This window comes from Dendrobates tinctorius, unplaced genomic scaffold (genome assembly GCF_039654945.1).
Source record: "Dendrobates tinctorius isolate UK_male_01 unplaced genomic scaffold, ASM3965494v1 ptg000028l, whole genome shotgun sequence".
Taxonomy (NCBI): domain Eukaryota; kingdom Metazoa; phylum Chordata; class Amphibia; order Anura; family Dendrobatidae; genus Dendrobates; species Dendrobates tinctorius.
The window spans coordinates 7,841,085-7,853,215 of NW_027361696.1; the positions used below are offsets into that span (position 1 = coordinate 7,841,085).

General features: G+C 51.0%; 1 long non-coding RNA gene across 2 annotated transcripts; it reads right to left on the bottom strand.

Annotated features, from left to right (window-relative positions):
* Nucleotides 1-7,712: 7,712 nt before the first annotated feature.
* On the bottom strand, nt 7,713-11,274 carry LOC141085056 (uncharacterized). 2 transcript variants are annotated; one of them, XR_012231206.1, is made up of 3 exons: nt 10,766-11,274; nt 9,822-9,989; nt 7,713-9,100 (listed from the first exon to the last, which is right to left on the bottom strand). It is a non-coding gene; the product is annotated as an uncharacterized lncRNA (long non-coding RNA). The 2 variants fall into 2 exon arrangements; XR_012231207.1 differs by having other exon boundaries at nt 9,831-9,989; nt 10,766-11,271.
* Nucleotides 11,275-12,131: the final 857 nt, after the last annotated feature.

The window sequence follows — 12,131 nt, forward strand, 5'->3', positions numbered from 1 at the left end:
ACACCTCCTCCTGTATACAGCTCCTCCCCAGTATACACCTCCTCCCATATACAGCTCTTCCCCGGTATACAGCTCCTCTCGTATACATCTCCTCCCCAGTATACAGCTCCTCCCATATACACCTTCTCCCCCAGTATACACCTCCTGCTGCATACAATTCCTCCCATACAGTGGCGTAGCAACTGTTTGTGGCGCCTGGGGCGGTCAAAAAAATTGCCACCCCTTTGGTCGTTGATAATCCGGAAGCATCCGAAGAGCCCACACTACACTCAAAGAACGGCCTCCATCGAGTGCCCGGGCCGGAACCATGGGAGCCGTCATCTGGGTACCGGGGGAAATTGTTCCCGGGGGACAGGATTCAGGGACGGACCACTGTGACAGACAGATGGGCTGGGGGAGGGACCAATATAAAGAAGGTGGGGAATTCCCGGGGTGATGAGTCAGCAGACAACACAGAGAGAGCATGAGACAGTGGAAGCTGCTGCAAGGGAGAGCGACTCACCAGTGCCAGGGAGGACGGTACCGAGGCGACTATCGGAGACTTGCTGCCCCACTTCAGCCCGCGGCCACTGCGGCCCCAGTCCAACCCGCTGCTGCTTCCCCTCAGCCCGCGGCTGCGGCCTGCTCGCGGGCGGCCGCTGCCGTCCCGCCTGGGCCCGCGTCGGCGGCCGCTGCCGTCCCGCCTGAGCCCGCGTCGGCGGCCGCTGCCGTCCCGCCTGAGCCCGCGTCGGCGGCCTGTTCCCTGCCACCGGCAGCCGCCCTGTCCTCACGAGTGGCCGCGGCAAGTACAGCACCGCCGGCGGCCATCACTGTCCCGCTCCGGTCCGCGGCAGGGGCCCGGGCCTCTGCTGACTGCGGACTCCCCGTCGCAGCCGTTAGCTGCGCAGGTGGCCTGTCACCCGCCGCCACCCATCGCTGCCGCTTGCCCCAAGCCGGTGGCTGCGGCCCAATCGTCCAAGGAGCCCGCCGGAGCCTGTGGGGCTCCAGTGTCCTCAGTGCGCCGCAGCGCGCGAAGACCGCCATCGTCTCAGCAACTGGGCCCAGCAACTACTACGCCGAAAGACCACCAACCCGAACGGCGAGGGACATCTGAACGGCTAAGTTGACTTTATGATTAAGGACCCGTAGTCGGCCATACCGTGGCCCTATAGTGACCGGCTCTTGCCGGAAGTAGTCGTGTTCTCTCGTTTGTGTTTATTTGTATTGAGCCCCTGCGTGGGCAACCCGTGTTCCCCCTTTTTGCCAGTCAGGCCGAGCCTGAGGAAAGTTACCTCTAGGCCCATAAACGTTATTATAAAAAACACCAAACTGTCTCGCGACTCGTCACTGCATCCTGCGTACCTGCTAGTACCACATTTGGCATAGTTGGCAGGATGCAGTCTCCGAGCGCGGACAACGAGGGCCCCCGGCCCAGCATTTCTTTGGGGGCCACGCTAAGCAATCTACCCAGGTTCTCCGGCAGCAATACTATGCTGTGGGCTGGACGGAGCGAATGCGTGGGTTATTGAGGATGCATTCACTTACCCCTGACCTAGAGGCAGAAGTGGCCCTGATGGCGTTGGACGGGGAAGCCCGGGATACCGTAATGTTGAGGCCCCGGGGGCAGCGCAACACCTTCGTCCGGGTGTTACAGATCTTAGAAGAGGCCTTTGGGGACCCGACCGATGTGGGGGAACTGAGAACCCAGATGTTTAGATGCATGCAGAAAGAGGGGGAAACAGTGACCCAGTATATGAATGTTTTGCGGGAACTGTTTTTAGCCATTGAAAGGAAGGACGGAGTCGGCGTGGGGACCATGGACGTAACATTACGTGACCTGTTAGTGACTGGGTTACGAGACACCCTGACAAGACAGGCTTTGCGAGAGCGGGTGCGAGTGGACCCACGTCTGACCTTTTCAGAGACAGGGAAGGAGGCACGGGTTCGGGAGCAGGAGCAAGAGGTGACGGTTCCCGTGGGGATGGCTCGGAGTATCGAAGCATCCGTAAACGCCCTGAGCGAACCCCACTGGGTACGAGAGCTGAAGCAAGAGATGCAGAGTTTTAAGGGTGAACTGGCCAAAGCCAAAAGAGCGGCCACAAGGAGTCGGCCAGGGCCGGGTGAAGGAGGCATAAACCATCGTAGCCCCCACCCAAGTCGGTCCCCACGACCATTTGCCTGTTGCGATAGTGGAAAATTGGGACGCTCCGCCCGAGAGTGTCCACATTCCAGGGAAAACCTTCCCCACTGGCCAAGAGGAGCAGAGGACCCTGAGCCGGGGGGACGCCAACCGGAGCTGGAGCTCATCACACAGGGTGGAGGAAGTCATGAAGACCTGGTCGTGCGGTGCTCAGTGGTATGGGCAGAGATCGAAGGCCGTGCCGTGCGATGCCTAGTAGATATGGGATCGCAAGTTACGACCATGCCAGAGACTTATTTTCCGCAACATTTTCCCGAAGCAGTGAGACCTCACAGGGGGACAGTGATAAAGTTGGTAGCCGCCAACCAGCTACCAGTTCCTGTCGTCGGAGAAGCCTGGATGTAGATTTCAATAAGCGGCAAATCACTCGGCCGCCAGGGAGTGGTCCTGACCCAGGGAGACGCAAACATCCGGTTATTCTGGGTATGAACGTACTACGAGAGTTCGTCCACCTCCTCCTCAATGACCCCACACAAGAGACTCTGAGCCACTGGGGTTTCTCGCACGGCCCAGGGGCAGGTCTTCCAGCGGTTGGTACGGGAGGCGCGAGTGCTCCAGGAGGGTGAGGCGCTGGGCAAGGTCATCGCGCCGGCAAGCCCCCCGCTCGTGCTTCCTCCGGGGTAGACGGTGGTAGCTCTGCCGATGCGCGCTCCGATACCAGTGGAGGTGCAGATGGAACCATGTTACGCGGAGCGCCTGCACCCTGGCATACTGGTGGCCCACTCCCTGGCCACAGTGCGGGAGGGGACTGTTTTGGTACGTTGTGTCAACCTGGAAGATCAGGATATCGCTCTGAAGCCCGGGCCGAAATGGCCAAACTTGTACGACCATTGGAGGAGATGCTGCCGGACCCCGCGGTCCAGTTGAAGGTGCAGCCCGCAAATCCTTGGGCAGTAACAGTACGAACCCAACAGACTGCCGTATCCTCGACCCAGGAGAAAGGTTGAGCCATCCTGGAGAGAATGAGGGCCGAACTTTCCGGCCTAGCGCCAGCCCAACTTCTCCAGGTAGAGACACTTCTCGGACAATTTTACAGTGTCTTCGCCAGCCACGAGGACGACTTCGGATGTACCACGGCCATCACGCATGGGATCCCCACGGCAGGAGCGGCCCCCATCCGGGAGCGATATCGGCAAATACCAGGAAGTGAAAACTCTGTTAGCCCAAATGCTTCGGAAGGGGGTCATACAAGAGAGCCAAAGCCCTTGGGCGGCACCTATTGTCCTGGTTCGGAAGAAAGATGGCACTTTGCATTTTTGCGTGGATTATCGGAAGTTGAACGCCTGCACCATCAAGGATTCATATCCACTGCCCCGCATAGAAGAGTCTCTGTCCTCCCTGGGGAACGCAGTGTACTTTTCAACCCTTGACCTGGCCAGTGGGTACTGGCAGGTGCCGATGTCAGAGGAAGACATGGCCAAGACGGCATTCATCCTTCCCATGGGACTGTTCGAGTTCAATCGGATGCCGTTTGGGCTGGCCAACGCCCCAGGAACTTTCTAGCGGTTGATGGAGCGGTTTCTAGGAGACCTCAACTTTGAAGCCACGTTGATATACCTGGACGATATTATCATCTACTCCACCACATTCGAGGACCACCTGAAGCGGTTGGGGCAGGTGCTCGGCCAGCTGCAGAAGTACGGGTCAAAGGTAAAGCCCCAGAAATGCCACCTGTTCCACACCCAAATTGAGTACCTGGGGAATACCGTCTCGGCGGAGGGTATCCGACCATCCCTGGAAAAGGTCGCTGCCGTCCAGGGGTGGCCTACCCCCGAGATGGTGAAGGACATGTGGGCCTTCTTGGGGCTGGCCGGCTACTACCGTCGGTGCGTGAAAAATTTTGCACGCCGAGCTCGAGCCCTGCAGGACCTGCTGAAGGGGGCTCACGCCAGGGCGAATGGTCGGAAGATCCAGTGGCAGCAACCGCAAGAGGATGCGTTTCAAGAACTTAAGGCTGCGCTCTCGGACGCCCTGGTATTGGCATATGCTGATTTCTCGCAACTGTTCATCCTACATACCGACGGGAGCCTTCAGGGACTAGGAGCTTTGTTGTCACAGGTGCAGGACGGCCGGGAGAAAGTGATCGCCTACGGTAGACGGTCACTGCACGACTCAGAACATAACCCGGACAATTACAGCTCCTTTAAGCTCGAGCTCCTCGCAGTAGTGTGGGCAATGACGGAGCGATTCGCAGAGTACCTGGCGGGCTCTGAAGTAGTAGTGCAGACCGATAACAACCCGTTAGCCCATTTGGAGAATGCCAAACTGGGGGCCCTGGAGCAGCGGTGGGTGGCTCGGATGGCCAAATTCAAGTATAAGATCATCTGCAAACGGGGTGCCGAAAACGTGCACGCCAACGCGCTCTCCAGAATCCGACACACCACCCCAGGGCGAAGTCGAGACGATGAATTAGAAACAGATGACCCCCTACCCACAGTCTGGGACCTGGATGACGAAGAGGACTCCCCCGTCACATCTGCGGGTTGCCCCAGTAGTGGCACTCCAGTAGACCCGGACATCCCACCAGAACCCACTCTGCGACCACCCTCCACCACCCCAGAAGACTCCACGATACCAGAGCTTCAACGCTCCGAGCGGTCAACAGCTGGCAAACCCCCTGAACGTTACGAACAGGACCAGTTTGTATGGCGACAAGGACTGGCATCCCGAAAGACTAGCCTGAGTCTACAAAAACTCTCGCCCAGGACTGGCGAGCATGCAGGGCGGGGGAGTGTGGGAGGAATGGCCCCCGTCGAGTGCCCGGGCCTGAATCATGGGAGCCGTCATCTGGGTTCTGGGGGAAACTGTCCCCTGGGGACAGGATTCAGGGACGGACCACTGTGACAGATGGGCTGGGGGAGGGATCAATATAAAGAAGGTGGGGAAATCCTGGGGCGATGAGTCAGCAGACCGACACAGAGAGAGCAGAAGACAGTGGAAGCTGCTGCAAGGGAGAGCGACTCACCAATGCCAGGGAGGACGCTCACCGTGGACTCCAGAGGGACGGTACCGAGGCAACTATCGGGGACTTGCTGCCCCGCTCCAGCCTACGGCCCCAGTCCAACCCACGGCCGCTGCCGCTTCCCTTCAGCCTGCGGCTGCGGCCTGCTCGCGGTCACCCGCGGCAAGTACAGCACCGCCGGCGGCCATCACTGTCCTGCTCGTGTCCGCGGCAGGGGCCAGGCCTCTGCTGTCCGCGGACTCCCTGTCGCAGCTGTTAGCTGCGCAGGTGGCCTGTCACCGCCACCACCCATCGCTGCCGCTTGCCCCAAGCCGGGGGCTGCGGCCCAATTGTCCAAGGACCGCGCCGGAGCCTGTGGGGCTCCAGTGTCATCAGTGCGCCGGAGCGCGCAAAGACTTCGCCATCGTCTCAGCAGCTGGGCCCAGCAACTACTACGCCGAAAGACCACCAACCCGAACCGCGAGGGACATCTGAACGGCTAAATTGACTTTATGATTAAGGAACCGTAGTCGGCCATACCGCGGCCCTATAGTGACCGGCTATTGCCGGAAGTAGTCGTGTTCTATCGTTTGTGTTTATTTGTATTGAGCCCCTGCGAGGGCAACCCGTGTTCCCCCTTTTTGCCAGTCAGACCGAGCCTGAGGAAAGTCACCTCTAGGCCCATAAACGTTATTATAAAAACACCAAACCGTCTCGCGACTCGTCACTGCATCCTGCGTACCTGCTAGTACCACAGCTATACAGAGTATGCAGGGCCAACAGCTTTCCTACACATAGCATGATGTATAGCAATTGGATAATAGACATCTTACAGTCATATGTAAAAGTTTGGGCACCCCTATTAATGTTAACCTTTTTTCTTTATAACAATTTTGGTTTTTGCAACAGCTATTTCAGTTTCATATATCTAATAACTGATGGACTCAGTTATATTTCTGGATTCAAATGAGGTTTATTGTACTAACAGAAAATGTGCAATCTGCATTTAAACAAAATTTGACCGGTGCAAAAGTATGGGCACCCTTATCATTTTCTTGATTTGAACACTCCTAACTACTTTTTACTGACTTCCTGAAGCACTAAATTGGTTTTGTATCCTCATTAAGCTTTGAACTTCATAGCCAGGTGTATCAAATCATGAGAAAAGGTATTTAAAGTGGCCACTTGCAAGTAGTTCTCCTATTAGATTCTCCTATGAAGAGTGGCATCATGGGCTCCTCAAAACAACTCTCAAATGATCTGAAAACAAAGATTATTCAACATAGCTTTTCAGGGGAAGGATACAAAAAGTTGTCTCAGAGATTTAACCTGTCAGTTTCCACTGTGAGGAACATAATAAGGAAATGGAAGAACACAGGTACAGTTCTTGTTAAGCCCAGAAGTGGCAGGCCAAGAAAAATATCAGAAAGGCAGAGAAGAAGAATGGTGAGAACAGTCAAGAACAATCCACAGACCACCTCCAAAGACCTGCAGCATCATCTTGCTGCAGATGGTGTCACTGTGCATCGGTCAACAATACAGCGCACTTTGCACAAGGAGAAGCTGTATGGGAGAGTGATGCGAAAGAAGCCGTTTCTGCAAGCACGCCACAAACAGAGTCGCCTGAGGTATGCAAAAGCACATTTGGACAAGCCAGTTACATTTTGGAAGAAGGTCCTGTGGACTGATGAAACAAAGATTGAGTTGTTTGGTCATACAAAAAGGCGTTATGCATGCGCTGTATTGTTGACCGATGCACAGTGACACCATCTGCAGCAAGATGATGCTGCAGGTCTTTGGAGGTGGTCTGTGGATTGTCCTTGACTGTTCTAACCATTCTTCTTCTCTGCCTTTCTGATATTTTTCTTGGCCTGCCGCTTCTGGGCTTAACAAGAACTGTACCTGTGTTCTTCCATTTCCTTACTATGTTCCTCACAGTGGAAACTGACAGGATAAATCTCTGAGACAACTTTTTGTATCCTTCCCCTGAAAAGCTATGTTGAATAATCTTTGTTTTCAGATCATTTGAGAGTTGATTTGAGGAGCCCATGATGCCACTCTTTATAGGAGAATCAAATAGGAGAACTACTTGCAAGTGGCCACTTTAAATACCTTTTCTCATGATTTGATACACCTGGCTATGAAGTTCAAAGCTCAATGAGGTTACAAAACCAATTTAGTGCTTCAGGAAGTCAGTAAAAAGTAGTTAGGAGTGTTCAAATCAAGAAAATGATAAGGGTGCCCATACTTTTGCACCGGTCAAATTTTGTTTAAATGCAGATTGCACATTTTCTGTTAGTACAATAAACCTCATTTGAATCCAGAAATATAACTGAGTCCATCAGTTATTAGATATATGAAACTGAAATAGCTGTTGGAAAAACCAAAATTGTTATAAAGAAAAAAGGTTAACATTAATAGGGGTGCCCAAACTTTTACATATGACTGTATATGTGGAGGCCAAAATTAATAGTGGCCATGCAAAATGATCAGTGATATAATTCATATATCATGATCCACATAATTAATTAGGACAAATGCAGGACAACTGCACAATTACTAGAAGTTACCACAGAGAAAAGCAGTCAAAAATCCATAAAATATAATGTTTATTGAAAATACTAGTAAAAATAATTACAAATAAAATGGACACACAGTATATGGGAGGGGAGACACAGCATGTAAATGAGCACAATAGTCCATAGGGCCAACCGTGCTGCAAACACCTAGTCAGGTAGAGAGAATGCAGAGCTAAATATTGTAGCCAGTATTAGGTCAGGGGCACATAATTACAGAAACTATGTATATATAGCAAGAGGTGTATAGAACATCATCATGTAGCGAGTGCTACTGCCCTTAATAGAAAATGTACCCTGCCAAGGTGAAAAATACAGAAGCATTCAATAAATAGAGCACAAAGAGCATCTTAGCAAGGATATAGAGAACTGCATAACTATACCTAGAACCGGTGAGGCAGCAAGGTCGGTCCTGTCCCCGACGCGCGTTTCGGAGCCAAACGGCTCCTTCCTCAGGGGGCGTGGAGATCAGCGCAACCATCTGGTTCATATAGCGCGCCCGCCGGAAGTCATCAAGATGCGCAGTCAGTCCGTCATCAGCCAGCTAGATCAGTGCCACGGCGAAACCGGAAGCACGCGGGCCCACGTGATCCAGTACACCGGGCAAAGACCGCCCACTGACACACCGGCGGACAGTGCGCATGCGTGTGAATGACACCAGGCTAAAGTCGCCATATCAAAGAAGGGCAAAGTGTGGGGCAGACGTAAATGAATGTACAGAATAGCGAGATATTGGCAAATATACCCAGAATATAGCATAAATGCAAACTAATAACACATATTCAAAAAAGTACATAATAGTAAAAAAATATAAGAAAAAGAAAAGGGAAAAATACTCTAGACATATTTCGCTGACCTATGACAATGGCGGGTGACCTATGCAAATAGCAGATGGCCCACATCAGTAGCAAATGGCGACATATAGGGTACATCAATACACACATATTCATCATTATTAGAGACTAAATTGACTTACAATTATACAGAGACAATATTGGGTCTATATCCTACAAAATAGTACCCTATATAAATCCAATCATCAAGATTTACATATAGACTCTTATTATATGCCAGAATGTCAAAAGGACCATCAAAAAGACCCCCAACACAAGATTGAATATATACATGGGGGAAAAAAAGAACATACAATGTACATACAAAAAAGAATATAGAAATAAGGGTATACAATACACTACAATACAATGTGAATCACACATTATAAACTGTCACTATAAAGTTGACAAATATATACTGCCCCATATAAATGTATTATAAAAATATCAAATTATTTCATTTATATCAGAAAGGCCAACAGGTGTGGAGTCCACTTAGCAACTTAATGGTGCCAGACGACCTTCAGACTCTTTCCACAATTCCGGAAAACATCAGATCATGTTCAAATTACTGCAGAAATAAGTAGAAAAACAAAATAATTAAAATATAATACAAGAACACAGTGCTCATGTGGGTATTGACTCAAATGAAACTACAGATATGGAACATATGAAATATTTTCATTTAATCCACGTGGATGAATAGTATCTAGGGTCCAAATCCATCTGGTTTCGGACCTCGCCAAGCAATTAGATAATTTGCCACAGTAGCCCTCAGACTGTATAATGGCCCCCGCATTAGTCCCCAAACTGTATAATGGTCCCCGAATTAGTCCCCAAACTGTATAATGGTCCCCGAATTAGTCCCTAAACTGTATAATGGTCCCCGAATTAGTCCCCAAACTGAATGGCCCCCCACATTAGCTCCCAAGCTGTACAGTATAATGCTCCCCCACATTAGTTCCCAAATTGTATAATGATCCCAGCATTAGTCCCAAAACTGTACAATTCCCCCCAAATTAGCTCCCAATCTGTATAATGACCCCCATACACTAGCTCCCAAACTGTATAATGGCCCCTGAGTCCCCAAACTATGTAAAGCCCTCCCACATTAGCTCCCAAACTGTATAATGGCCCTGGCATTAGTCCCCAAGCTGTATAATGGCTGCTGAAATTGCCCCTAAACCGTATGAGGGCCTCCACACAGTTTCGGGGTCCCTCATACTATGTATAAGATAAGGTTCCCCCACATCACACCACCAGTTTTAATTAAAACAAAAAAATAAGCATACTCTTCTAACCCAGGATACTGATGAGTCCAGCTGCAAGGCAACGTGCTGGAACAGCGCCGACTTCCGCCCCAAACGTCCTGGTGCAGCGTGATGACAGCAAAGTGCCAGGACTCTGACGTCCTCAGCGTACGTCGTTCAGTAGACCTGAGGCATAAAGCGATCTGCAATCTACAGAACAGAGAGCGGTAGTGCCAGGAGATCTACCGCAGCTTGGGGCCCAGGGTAACCGTCCACTCTGCACCCCCCGGTAGCTACGCTACTCTATACTGTGGCTACAGACATCAGATATTACACCAGTCTTATATTTTCCTGTACAATAATAATAATATAACATCTGATGTCTGTGCACACAGTATATTATATCCCTGCTAAATCCTATACAATATGTACAGACATCGGATGTTATATACAGGATTATATGTCATGCTATATATTACACCATGGGAACAGATATTAGATTTTATATCATCACATATTATCCTGTAGACAGGATCAGATGCCTGTGCACATAGTATAGGATTTATCAGTGGCATATTGTCCTGTACACTGTATATACTATGTGCACTGTGTGTGTGTATATATATATATATATATATATATATCTGACTGATCACTCCTGGACCTGGCTACAGGCCATACATGATATAATATATGGTGGCTGTATATATTATGTGCAGTGTATGATGTCTTGCAGCTCAGGAGCAATCAGTATGACCCTGTAAACAGCTGGCTGCTATGACTGGGAGTCATTGCTGCAGCTTGATCTTACACACAGATTGAGTGACGCTGGAGCTGATGACCCCACTGACAGTGTGACCCAATCTGTGTCAAGGTTCAAGCTGGGCAATAAATCATCTCACCATGCCTCAGCCCGACTGCAGCCATGACAAGGCAAGATTCGACCCTGCCAGAGACCTCCTGCCCCGGCCCCCTGCTCTGCTCACCTTATTGCAGAAGCTCCTCTCAGCCCTGCCGGCTCGCAGGTGACATACACCCTCGTCAACGCACGACAGGGCACAGCGAGTAGGCGCGCTGCCCTCCTGCAGGCAACCATTGACGGCACAGCGCGCTCTTTCCGGCTCCGCCCTCAAAGAACGCGCCGCGACGTGCAGCTTCACGTCGCCGCACGTTCTTAACCCCTAGGGTGCCAGTGTGCCACCCCAAAATCTGCAGCTCCGCGCTTCTCCCACAGAGGAGAGGAATTGCTGCCGCGCCGCCCCCACATACGTGCCGCCTGGGGCGGACCGCCCCCCCAAGATACGCCACTGCTCCCATATACAGCTCCTCCCTAGTATACACCTCCCTCCTCCCGTATACACCTCTTGCCTGGTATACAGCTCATCCCGTATACACCTCCTCCCCGGTATACAGCTCTTCCCGTATACACCTCCCCAATATGCAACTCATCCCCAGTATAAAGCTGCTGCTGTATAGTGCTCCTCCCATATACCCTTTCTCCCATATATACCTCCTCCCCGGTATAAACCTCCTCCTGTATACAGCTCCTCCCGCATAACCTCCTCCTGTATACAGCTCCTCCCAGATACAGCTCCTCCTGTATACACCTCCTCCCATATACAGCTCCACCCACATAACCACCTCCTGTATACAGCTCCTCCCAGATACATCTCTTCCCATATACAGCTCCTCCCGCATAACCACCTCCTGTATACAGCTCCTCCCATATACACCTCCTCCTATACAGCTCCTCCCATATACAGCTCCTCCCATATACACCAGCTCCTGTATACAGCTCCTACCATATACAACCCAGGTTTACAGCTGTTTCACGGTATACAGATCCTCCTGTATACACTTTCCATGTATACAGCTCATCCCATATACACCTCCCCACTATACAGCAACTCCACGGTAAACAGCTCCTACCGTATAACACCTTGCTGGTATACACCTCTTCCCTAGTATACTGCTCCTCCCTGGTATACAGCTCCTCTGTCATGGGTTTACCTTGACAAATAGGAGCCAGAAGACCGCAGTGTCTGATTTCTCCTACTCCAGCATTGTTTAGAAGCAATTCACCTTCAGATTAAACGGTGCAGGTTTCTTTTAGTAGAACAGGGGTTAATCTGCTCAGTTGAGAGCTCCTGGAAGCTTTCCTGCATTATGGTTCTCAGCTGTTCACTGTTATTCACTCCCATCTCCTATATAATCTGGTGTAATTTAGCGGGGTTGGTGCAATGGGACAGACAGTGACCCAGGAAAGTTCAAAACAAAGTCTATTACTGCTCAAAGAAAACTTAAACTGGAACTCAAAAGGTATCCTCCGGATCGCAGCCGGGAAAACAAGAT